This window comes from Lissotriton helveticus, chromosome 4_1 (genome assembly GCF_964261635.1).
Source record: "Lissotriton helveticus chromosome 4_1, aLisHel1.1, whole genome shotgun sequence".
Lineage (NCBI taxonomy): Eukaryota > Metazoa > Chordata > Amphibia > Caudata > Salamandridae > Lissotriton > Lissotriton helveticus.
The window spans coordinates 349445897-349458323 of record NC_136063.1 but is presented as its reverse complement, the minus strand read 5'-3'; positions in this window follow the sequence as shown (position 1 = coordinate 349458323).

Here is a 12427-nt window from a genome sequence, read left to right as displayed (position 1 = left end):
CTCTTTGTCCATGGCTGTCCTAGCAATCGTTACCCTCATTTTCGTGTTCGGTGTAATAGTCGTCAGCATAGTACTGAGCTGACCTGGACGACGCATTATTCTGTTGGTCAAAGCTGTTCATCGAATTCTGAGGCGGAAAGGAAGTTGTATTCTGGGTGAAATTTCCACGGCCCCTACCTCTAGGGGCATGTTGAACACCTCTTCCCCTTACACCTGAAGCACCGCTCGAACGTCGCGCAAGAGCCGGACAATTACCTTTAAAGTGACCCTCTTCTTTGCAATACGCACATTGATTCGGGCCATAAGCAATACGCTGATGGGAAAACTCGTTTCCTTGCGCGTTTCTCGAATACTGCTGTTGTTGTTGGTAATTGGGCTGACTAGTCGTACGAGGCGGATAGGCTTGCTGGAGGAGAACTTTAGTTTTTAAATCTTTTGTCTTTTTGTCGACTTTATCTAGCTCGTCTTTGCGCCTATTTTCATAGTACTGGGCTGTTGCTAAAATTTGCGCTGACGTAGAGACAGCCCAAGCACTCTCTGAATCTTTCAGTTTATTACACAGTTTATTACACAGTTCAGGGATTAAATTATGTACGAATTTGTCTACAAACAATCTTTGACCACCCTCGGTAGCCATATCCTGACCACTATGATCGGTCTCCTCAAATCTTGTGAAAAAGTCAGACACATTCTCATCTTTCTTCTGCTTGCACGCAGATAGCTTGTCCCAGTTTACGCGTACTTCAGGCATTATCGTTTTCATGTACGCGATAATTCTACCGGGAAGTTCAGCTATTAACGGCTCAGGTTTAGAACCACCAATTTGTCTAGCATCTATAGCGGCAATGTTCGCCCATGAGTCACCTAGTTCTTGGTCATGGTTCGTATGACGTATTTTGCTCCATAGAGGGTGTGGAACAACGTTCCCAAACAACATGTCGATATCCGCTAAATTCATTATACATGAGCTTGCAGTTTGTGATAACTCCTTATAATACCCAGTCGGGTTTTTACGAGGATCAGGCAGTGTCTGCTTGAGTGCTAAGACATCGGATCTTTTCCAGGGGACATGTACCCATACACGCTGGAAATGAGGCAGAATTGGTGGATTCGCATTCGCATCACCTTCCCTCCAAACCGGAGGAACCTCTCTCATGGGGTACTGTCTCGCTCTTTTCCCGCCTGGTGCATCGTCTTCGTGACATGATCTAGAGACGTTTCCCTTACTCCTATAAGAGAGTAATAACTCTATCGCTTTCTCAACATCTGCACCTATAATCATACCTTCATAGAACTTAAAGCGCGTACGCCATAGTTCGTTCATTGTGTATTTGGGATCATTTGTCTTCACATCTTCGCCCAGATATACACACATTTCTTCGAATACGTATCTCTGAGTGGGTGCATTCCATTGACTGAAAACTTCCATAACAGACTGAACATCATATCTAACAGTATCCGTAATCCATTTACGGGCTAGTTCATTCAGCACTTTTCTTTCCTCGTAATCAGGCAGTTGACTACGTAACTGTCTATCTTATGTTTTAGGGGTCGTTTAGGCGACCCGAAGAAAGGTGAAAGCAGACCAGTGACGGTACCTGTCACTCTTTGTCTAATAGAAGGAGAACCTTGCGGAGGAGCAAGTGCATCGGAAAAAACAGGCTGAGAAGTAGTGGCAATAGCAGAGGAAGTTGAAGTAGTAGCAGACGTAATATCATAGACAATAGCTGGAGCTGTAGGCAAAGTCGTAGAAGTAGATGGAGTAGGTAGCAAAGATGGCGGCCCTTGAGAAGGCTGCGCCGGAGAAGTAGAAACCAGCTGAAGAGGAGCTGGCGTTCGTGCAAGAGCTGGATTACGTGCGCCGGGGCGCGGTATAGTAAAATGCTTTGGCATTGTAGTAGTGTCTAACGCATACGGTGGAGGTGAGCTTAATAAGTGGGACATTAATGGATCTTTCTCGGATCTCTCCTCTTGACCTTGGTCCCTTATTTGGTAACATCGGGTAGCATTTATCTACTGCTAGTTTCTTGCTCCTAAGTATTTGTTCGCTTTCTTGCTCTTCCTCGTTATCCCTGTATGCAACGGCAGCTTGCACCATTGACATACCTCTTTTATTCCTTTTTGCTAATTTTATTTCTTTCTGTTTGGCTTCTTTGCGCCATAGGCGGGAAGAGTCAAACATCGCCGGCCGGGCTTTTCTCTTAAATAATTTGACCTCTAGGTTATCTAATATTTCTGAGTCGAAACTACCATATTGGGGCCATTTTAAAACACCATCCTTGCGGGTGTATTTTATCCACACTTCATTATATGTGATAGGACCTACGCCGTGCTTTACATAGAGCTCATATGTTGGAGTTCCAATCGGAGGAACCGGACAGGAATCCTCTAATCGGGAGTCCTTACTATAACCAAGACAAAACAAGTTTCCAAGTCTGCTAAAACCAGGCATCTTTGCTCACTAGTCTAGCTTCAAACTTCAAAGGATTATCTGTTACGATATTTCTCGTGAATACACAAGTCCTTCGGCTTTGGGGCTTGCAAGTACCAAATCAAAGCGTATCTCAAGGATACCAAAAACTAAGGATAAACTAAGGACTGGGAGACGCTCCACTTATACTTAACTGAAGTATTTGAAGATCGGTGACGTCGCTAGAAGACTCGTCTATCGTTTCGCTCTACCAAGGATCACTGGGTCCAAAACAAGGCGATAGTCAGGGCAGCAGTCCTTCGTAGCCGTCGGGACACGGGGAACCTCGCAGCAAAGACCTTCGGAACCACGTCGACATACAGGGGTCGCTGAAGTGGCTGGCCGTCCTCTGGAATTTTCACACGAAGCTCCTCACGAACATCTGGCTTGGACCGTCGCCGCTTGATACCGCCCCGAGTTGGGCGCCAACTGAGGTAACGGGTTTTTAGGAACCCGTTTGGTGCCAGGGGATAACACCCGAAGACCTCTGAGTTCTCCCTGTTCCGGACCACAGAAACACGGAGTCTTCTAGTCGCAGTCAGAGATCAAGTTTTATTGGCAGCTACCAAGTAACAGGTGTCCTAGAAGCACGACAAACACGGGTCATGTGTTCTCAGGAGACTGTTCGTTTTTACAGAACCAGCCTTCTCCTTATATACACAAATAATAGCTGCAAGCAAGAATTCTTGAGTTTATGATATGGCTATACACATATTTCTACAATAATACAAAAGAGCGAAGTCATGTAGGCAAGCCCGTATTTTAGATGTCCAATTTGTGATAGATTACCCAGCCAAGCCCGGAACTCCCATCAGATCTCGGTGAAACCCCAATAAAAGAAGGCACCTCCTAGTCATAAAAACTGGCCATAAACAGGGAGCGTGGACAGGTGTGTATGTGTGTAGAAAACATGATCTGTACGCGATGAATGGTTTGTGGTATGTTGTGCATTGATGCTATCGTGTTTGGCCACTGGGCGAGGAGCTGCCCAAACAGGTTTGGCTGGAGGCAAGGGAGTCAGTTGGGACAGGTCAGGGGGGAGTCAGGGAAGGTGGACGTGTCCTTTTAGATCAAGCTCGACCTTTAATTGACTTATCATGAGGGCAAGACACAAAATGGATACCGTTTACAAAATGGAGTCTGAGGGGTCGGGACGGAAACTACAATTCAGGGGTGTTAGCATGTCTCGATCATGACGCAAATGCATAGAAATGATGTCCTAATCATTATCGGTTCGTCGACACCAAATTCGTCATGGTACGTTGATGTTTCGGGACACGGGTATCGGACCTCGATACCGGGACAATAGTAGGGTCCAGAATTTCAGAACCACACAACCTGTGTTAGTAAAGCATTCACAAAAGAGGACAATTCCCCTTTAAGGACGCGCGTTCGGGATCTTCATGACGCACTAGTCACATGACTAAGCAGAAACTTGAATACTTCCGTGTTTTCCCGAAACAGACAACATTCGGGCCACGGATACAGCCGGACATAGGTGCACAAGAGGAGAGCCGCCAAGTAGCTAGTAAGTTCCGCATTGTTTGCCGAGCATGCTTAGCCTTTTCCAAAAACCTATGCCCCGAATGTGCGTGTGATTGTTATGCACTTTGCGGCTTATTTAATTCTTTTTTTTTTTTTTTTACGTGTTTTTATTGGGTTTTTTCCCCCCATTTTCATATGGGTACATAGCACATCGAAGAAAAAAATATACATACAGGATATTAGAAATTAACATCCAAATCGATCAAAAAAATACAAACATTACAATAAAAACCCAATAGTAGTAACGCAAAATACTATAAGATCCAGATTTAGATGATCCACACGTGTGTACATTTTGAAAACTTAAACATTCATACTATAATCCCTTATAATTTCATTTAGACATAAAGACATAAATAAATCATATATCATCTTCAGTTCTGTCAGACAAATAGATTAATCAGCGATTCACAGGTTTAATAATTCCTACCCTGGATCTATATCTCTCCATCTTTATATAGGATCCCATATTTCCCTACCAGTTTTCTTACAAGTTGCACCTTTCCTAGCATAAATTGCTTTTTCAAGATTGTATATATTCAATAGTCTCATTAACCATTGGTGGAATGTAGGAGGTACGCGATCCAACCACGCTGAGGTAATACACAATCTCAAGACGGCCATAGCTACAAATATAAAGTATTCATGAGCTGAACTGGAAGCATTTTGATTAATTCCAAGCATCACCACTGCTGGAGTAAGTATGATTTCTATCCTCAATCTAATATTAAGAAATGTTTCTATTCCATCAAAGGTGGTTTTCAAATGAGTACAGCTCACAAGCATATGGGTACGGTCAGCTTTGTCGCTATCACACCTTGGACATGTAATCCCATTTGTACCACCCCACTGTGCTATCCTGGCTGGCGTATGATATAAGCAATAAAGAGTCTTATAATGTTGGGCTTGCAGTGGTGCTGAACATAGGAGTCTCTGACCTAATTCCAGTGATCTATAAAAGCAGCTCTTATCAACTCCCAGTTTCTGTATCCATTCATTCTCAAATTTAGTCAGATCATCAGCCTGGTGTTCTATCAGCTCCGAGTAAAATCTTCTTATTGAACCCTCTGTTCCATTCTCTATAATATCCATAATATGATTTAAACTAAATCCCTCCACCCCTCCAGTTTTTGTCCTGATAAAGCTTCTTATTTGCAGATACTTAAAAAAATGTGTTGTATCCAATCCATATATTGCCTGTAAGTCACCAAATTGCATTACCCCCTGTGCTCCCATAATATCCCCCATCTTTGTGATCCCGTGACTTAGCCAGTCATTAAAAACCACCCCTGCAAATATTTCATCAGGTAGATTGGGATTCCCTCTAAACCTAGTATAGGCATTGTACCTTCCTAATCCAAATTTTTTAGCGAATGACGTCCATATTCTATGTGCTGCTATAATCGTTTTAAATTTAGTCCTCTTAAAATAACCATGATCAGTAATCTTCAACAGAAGGTTTTCAGCTTGTTCTCCCAGAGCCAATGTATATATTGCTAAGGTTCCTAGCTGATTTTGTCCTTCTTTTTCTCCCCCTCCTAACAGTCCTGCCATCCATTGCAGAGATGCCGCCCAGTAATATACTTTTAAGTCTGGCAGGGCCCATCCTCCACGCTCCCTAGGTAAAGCCATACATCTTAATGCCCTTCGGGTCTTTCCATGGGCCCAAACAAATCTATTTATCATATGTTCCAGTATTTTAAACCATTTTGGTTCAAATAATAGAGGTATAGCTCGGAATATATACAAAAACTTTGGTAAGAAAATCATTTTAATTATATTTGTTCGCCCAACTATTGAGAAATTTATGTTATGCAGTCTGTCTAATTCTTTTTTCGCTTTGCTTATTATAGGTGCAATATTTAACTCCACCAATTTATCTAGCTCTGCTGTGATTTTTACCCCTAAATAAACTCCACTTTCTACCACCCTATTATCTAGACAGTGTGTTTTACAGTTTTTAATAATCTGTGTTTTACTAGTATTGAGAGCATAACCAGACACTTCTCCAAACTGTTGTGCTTCAGTCTCTACCATTGCCATTGCTTCAGTGGGATTAGTAGTCACAATTGCCACGTCATCCGCGTATGCCAAAATTTTACATTGAGTTCCATAGGTCTCTACTGGGCAGATATTATTATTTAGTTGTATACGGCGTATATAGGGGTCCATGTATAAAGCAAATAGGAGAGGGGAACAGGGGCAGCCCTGCCGCGTTCCCCTTTTTATTTTAAATGAGAGTGTATACCCTGCATTTACTCGAATGCGAGCAGTTGGATTCTCATATAACACTTGAATTGCTTTCACCATACCTTCTCCAAAACCCAACCTCCTCAATGTAAACCATAAAAAGTCCCAGGAGACCCGATCGAAAGCTTTCTCAGCATCCAATAGCATAATTGCCATCGGGTCTCCTGATACCTCTGCAACATCAAGAAGGGTAATCGCTTTTCGTATATGGTGAATCGTGCCTCTCCCTGGTATAAACCCATGTTGATTAATGCTGACAAGTCTGTTGATTACTTTTGCTATTCTAAGAGCTAATGCTTTTGAATATATTTTTGTGTCTGCATTCATTAATGTTAGGGGTCTATATGATCCAGGTTGTCCAGTTGGCTTATCCTTCTTCAAAATTATAACGATATCGGCACCTGCCCAGCTTTTTGGGATAGATGTCCCCCCCTGCGCCTGCTGTAATGTATGTGTAAAATCCTGTTTAATTGTGTCCCAAAAAGTCTTAAAGAATTCAACTGGAATCTGATCAGGACCAGCAGCCTTCCCGGATGGCAAGCTAGTCAAGGCAATAAAAATTTCTTCAGGGGTCAAAGGCTCCTCTAATCCTTTTACCTCGTTCTCCAATAGCTTCGTTACTGGCACTTCTCTAAGATAATCACCTATCCTAGAAATATCAGTTTGTGTTTCTTGATTATATAGTGAGGTATAGTATTTTCTAAAAACTTCTCTTATACCCTCTGTTTCTGAGATTACTCTTCCAGCTTCATCCTGTACTCCTCGCACTTGCGCTATAGATGCATTCTGCCTAGTCCTTATAGCTAAAGTCCGACCCACAGATTCATTAAACTCGTAGCATCTCTCTCTATTCGCTAAGTATATTTTAGCAGCTTTGTTGGCTACGCTCTCCTGTGCCTCCATCTTTGCCTTAGCTATTTTTATTAATACCTGATCAAGAGGAGCCCCCCTTGTAACAGTATCTGTTAACTCATCCTCTGCTTCTATTACCCTTTTAATAAGTTCCTCCTCTTTTTGTCTTTCTTTCCTCCTACTCGCTGCACTGTAACTTAGTGTCTCCCCCCGAATGGCTGCCTTGAATGCATCCCAGACATTCCCAACTTCCGTGCTGCCTCTGTTGATATTTAAGAACTTAATGATCCACTCTTTCATATGTGCTATATATGCCTCGTCCTTCAGCAGTCCCCTCTCAAATATCCAAATACGTTCCGGTCTCTTACTACCAAGATTTACTGTTAAGACTAAAGGGTTATGATCAGACATTATTCTTGGTAGCTTTTCAATTTTCACTTTTGACTGAAGAGAGTTTGACACCAGAAAGTAATCAAGCCTAGCACAAACCCTATGGGGTGCTGAATAATAAGTAAACCCCTGTTTGTCTGGGTAGATTGTCCCCCACAGATCTATCAGTGCATTGTTCCTTACAAGGTTACATAGTGAGGACCAAACTCTCCTTTTTCTACCTTGATAACCCATATTAGACATCAAACCAAGCCCTCCTGCCCCATTAATATTTAAATCTCCGGCTAGGATTACAATTGGTGACCATGTGGGCAATTCCAGATCCAGAAAGTCAAAAATGTCCGGATCATCTTCTGTTGAGCCATAGACACACACTAGAGTAACCCACTCTTCCTTCATTTTAACCTCTATAATGACCCACCTCCCCCATTGATCTTCCAGTTTTTTTCTTATAATCAGGTCTCTTTGCTTGGACAAGACTGCCACCCCTCTGTTCCTTGCACCCTGTTTAGTATGGGCTAGTACTTGATATCCCAGCTGGTCTAAGAGATAAGCCTGACCCCCCTCTATATGAGTTTCCTGTAGGCACACAAAATCCACATTTAGAGTTCTTAACCACATTGCCACTCGCTGCCTCTTAACCCGATCATTTAACCCACACACATTCACCGTGATAATAAGTGTATCCATTAATGTACATCAGTTATCTGTCCCAACAAGTTACCATTTTTCCTACACCATGTCTTATTAACGCCTCTCAGGATTGATCTCCTCGCCCCTTGTATTTTACATATTTCTTGAACTCTTTCCTGTATATATATATTCAAACAAAAATCATCCAAGTGCCATGTACTTCTCCCCCACCCCCCTCCCCCCCCACCCCCCCCTTACAGGCAAATAGGTCAGTCCTGACCTATACGTGACAGCTGTCATCCCAGGTGTCAATCGCTACTCCCCCCCCGCCCCCCTGCTCTGGTTACCGTCTAGATCCTTATGCCACTCTACCATTTACTATCTTATTTCACACAAGTTTTTTTTTTTTTTTTTTTTTAGTTTTTACCCCCTATTTTCAAGCATTGAAAAAGTACGTACTTTGCTATTAAGGTTTCTTTGTCCTGTTTAGTGCAACTGCCATATTATTTGCACCTTCTTTTCTTTTCTTAATCTCCTCGAGATATTCCTGTGCTTTTATCTCAGAAAAAAAGATTTTAGTTTGTCCCTTGTCTATTACCTTTAACCGAGATGGGAACATGAGATATGCTTCGCATCCCAGATTTTGGAAGGGAGTTATCAATTTCCTCATACGCCACCTCCTTTCCACTGTGGTATGACAGAAGTCGGGGCGGGCGAAAAAAGTTACACCATTATATGTTCGTCTTGCTTCGGGCTTTGCTTTGTCCATAATTTCCTGTCTTAAAAGGAAATTCCCTACGAATATCAAGATAGCCCTGGGCTTATCTGTAGGTGGTGCTCTTTTTTGAAACATAGGAAACCTATGTGCTCTTTGTACCTCCTTCTCCCATTCCCAGCCTGTTAACTCTGGAAAAGCCCCCTTAAACAGCTCAATGACAAAGGCCCGCACATCCTGCCGTTCCCTTCCTTCTTCCACTCCCAGTAATCTTATATTATTGCGCCGTTGGCGTTTCTCATAATCCTCTAGCTTCCATTGTACATCAGTTGTCAACTGTTCTTGCTCCTTCCGGTACTCATTCCAGCTCCCTACTTCTTCCTCCAATTTCTCAGTTCTTGATTCTACCTCAGTAACCCTTGATGCCATGTCCGTATATAGCTTATTAACTTTACGTAACGATGCTTGTATCTTTTGATTGGCGTGTTTTGCTCTCCGAGATTCCAATCTCGCTTCTCCCTGCATTTGTTTCAATGTTGAATACAACATATCCATCGTTGTGGATTGCGTTTGTGCCAGTGCAGGGGTATTAATTTGCGTCTGTGTACCAAGTGCTACTGCTGGCACTGCTGCCCCTTCTTGATAGAGTTGTGACGTTGCTGCATAATCCCAGTCCAATCTTTTAGAGACATCCGTATGTGATAGAGTCATACTAATTCTTGACATACTGCGAGATCTATTTTTTAAACTTTTCCCTCTTTTTTTTGTATTCACTTTACGATTTACCTCACTATCCGAGGTTGTAAGTTCAGATTCTAGTTCAGATGCAGTCTCTGAATCCCCCATTTCACTCTCCGATATGGAGTCCTCGCTTTCATTATTGTCCTCCTCACCCTCCTCATCATTGACTGAAAAGAAGCATTCATCATTGGGGGACCCCAGATTTGTTGAGGGGCCTAGAGGAGTCTGAATAATAGATACTGGTCCGCCTTCTTTCCCTGCAGACACCACACTCTGCCTACCATCATTCTGTAAGCTCTGTTGTAGAACCGGGGAGCCCCCCTCTATTGTAGCATTGGAGTCAAGGGGAGAGACCACCTTTGGCCCAACTCTCAGTGCCTCATCACTCATAGATTCATTCAGGGCCACAACCTCTGTCTCTGCCTCTACCTCCGGCGCACTCAGAGCTGTAACCCATCCGTCTGCTCCATCAACTCTCCCCTCATATTCCAGCGTCTGAGTCTGAGTCTTGCCACTATTCGCGCTAGAGATATTTTCACCACCCTCTCTTCCCACCTTACCGGCAGCCTGATCGTAAGGATTAGTATGGTGTTCCTCGTGATATTTCGTTACTTCTTGGGCTTCCAGTGCGTCGGCAGCTTGCTGATTCTCCCGTATGTCGCTACCTTGACTCACCACACTTCCATTTTCCAGCGCCCCCGATGTGCAGGAGCCTTCTGCTATTGTCCGACCGTCAGTTTCCACTGCCTTCCCCGTACGATCCTCTCCAGGCTCTGTGTTTGATTCTGGCAGCTCCAACCCCAGCGCAGCTCCGTGAGCCTCGTCAATTCCGTCAGGTCCTGTGCCTGCCTGTAGTGAGGCAGGTGCTGCTTCCGATGTCGACTCTGTGCATGCTTCATTCACGATGGTAGAGAGGTGATTCGTAACCGGTGCTGCAAAAGACTCTCTAAGGGTAGGTTGGCGCATATTCCCTTCTTTGCTCAGCATTTTGCCGACAGTCTCATTATTCACTCGTTTCACCGTTTTTTTTGTTGATTGGACCTTTTCTTTTTCTTTTTTATCTTTTGACTTTTCCTTTGCTTTCAATTTTAAACTGGTCCCCTGCATTTTCTCGGGCGTCTCAGGTGCATCCTCGTGTCCCGCCTTCTCTGCATTTTCTTTTATCAAATTTCTCCGTGTCCGGGTCTGTGCTGCTGCTGCTCAAAAATTGGGGCTTGGGACCCCTCCCGGGTCGCTTAAGGTCGCAGCATCCCTTTCCTTCTCCTTCTGAGGCCTTGGTCCGCGTGGAGCCATCTTTTTATTCAAATGGTACCGTGGAGACCCCAACCAGGAGAGAATAATCTTCAAGTCCGGAGCGCTTTTTGAAAACCAATTACGAAGTCGTGTCACAAGACTTGCAGAAAACAGCAGCATACTAACTGCAGACCGTCAGTAGATATCCCACAAGGCAGTCTATCGGCATTTTTTCCCCCTTCCTTCCACATCACCAAGCAGGAGCATAGGAGGGGAGCGACCGACTCCTACGGTCTGTCAGCGGCCATCTTGCCCTTCGATTGTGTGGCTTATTTAATTCTAACACTAGCATCTTAAGAGCATTACACTTATGACTACCTCGACCTCAGGTATATATATATATATATATATATATATATATATATATATATATATATATATATATATATATATATATAATATACTTTTACATATATTCAATTTTACAGTTTAGGTTTGCTAAACACCCGAAATGAGAGGAATAAGAACAGGCATGCTTTTTCTCCCCAGCAGTTGATAAGGCACTTGTCACTCAAGTCTAACGAATATATATACATACTTCTGTGTGTGATCAATTTTCCATTCAACTACAGCTCTTCACTTGGCGTGAAGAAATATATCCCCGCCGTGAGCCCACGGGAGCGGGATTTAACGCTCTGACACGTAAGATTGTATTAAGCATTTACGTCTAAAGCAAGTCCCACACGAGTAATACTTTTTTCTCCTTACAACGGTGGCTGCACCGGGCAAGGGTACAGCAGGCACTCCACTTGGTAGACCATTTTCTAGCGACTATGTATCCAGATAATATTGTTGCATACAAGTCTAGCATCCTCTTAAGCAAGGGTTTTATAAAACTGCATGCGCAATGAGTCTTCTGTGCATGCCACTTCAACATACTGTTTTCTGATGCGAAGAACTTTGGTAATTGGGCACAGAAGTCCTCACCATAGACAATAGAATTTCACTCTGTGGTATGTAAAGGTGGTGAATGACACGATAACCTTTTACAGCACTTAAGGCATCTATTTACATGTTCCTCAGAATGTATCAAATTACATGGTCATGATGTTGCTGTATGTCTATTCTCTTTCCCTTAATTATCTTCACAGGGGTTGTTGGACGCTGGGAAAATCCAGGACGGTCCATCATAACCGTAAGTTTTGGAACACTAATTTTACACACCCCGAGGTTAGGATACACCTTAGTGCGTGTATACCGCCAGGGGTACACACTGGTCCTGATGAAAGCTCGGCTGACCTAAGCCATTTTTTGAGCAGAAACATGTCGACCATCTCTCAAGGACACTAATGGTTCAGACTTACAACCATTTGACGTCCGCAACACCTTTTTTAATGAGGGCAGTCTAGTCTCTGAATAAAGTTTTTTCAAGACACTGGCTGTTTTCTTTTAACTTCACTCAACCACTTTCCTTTGAGCACCTCTCAAAATCACAGGAAACCAGCTCCGCTGTAACATCAGGCGCTGAAGCACACCGTGCAGACATTCGGTCTACCTGGTGGGAACCCCGTGATGAAGCATGTCACCGACCAGGTCGG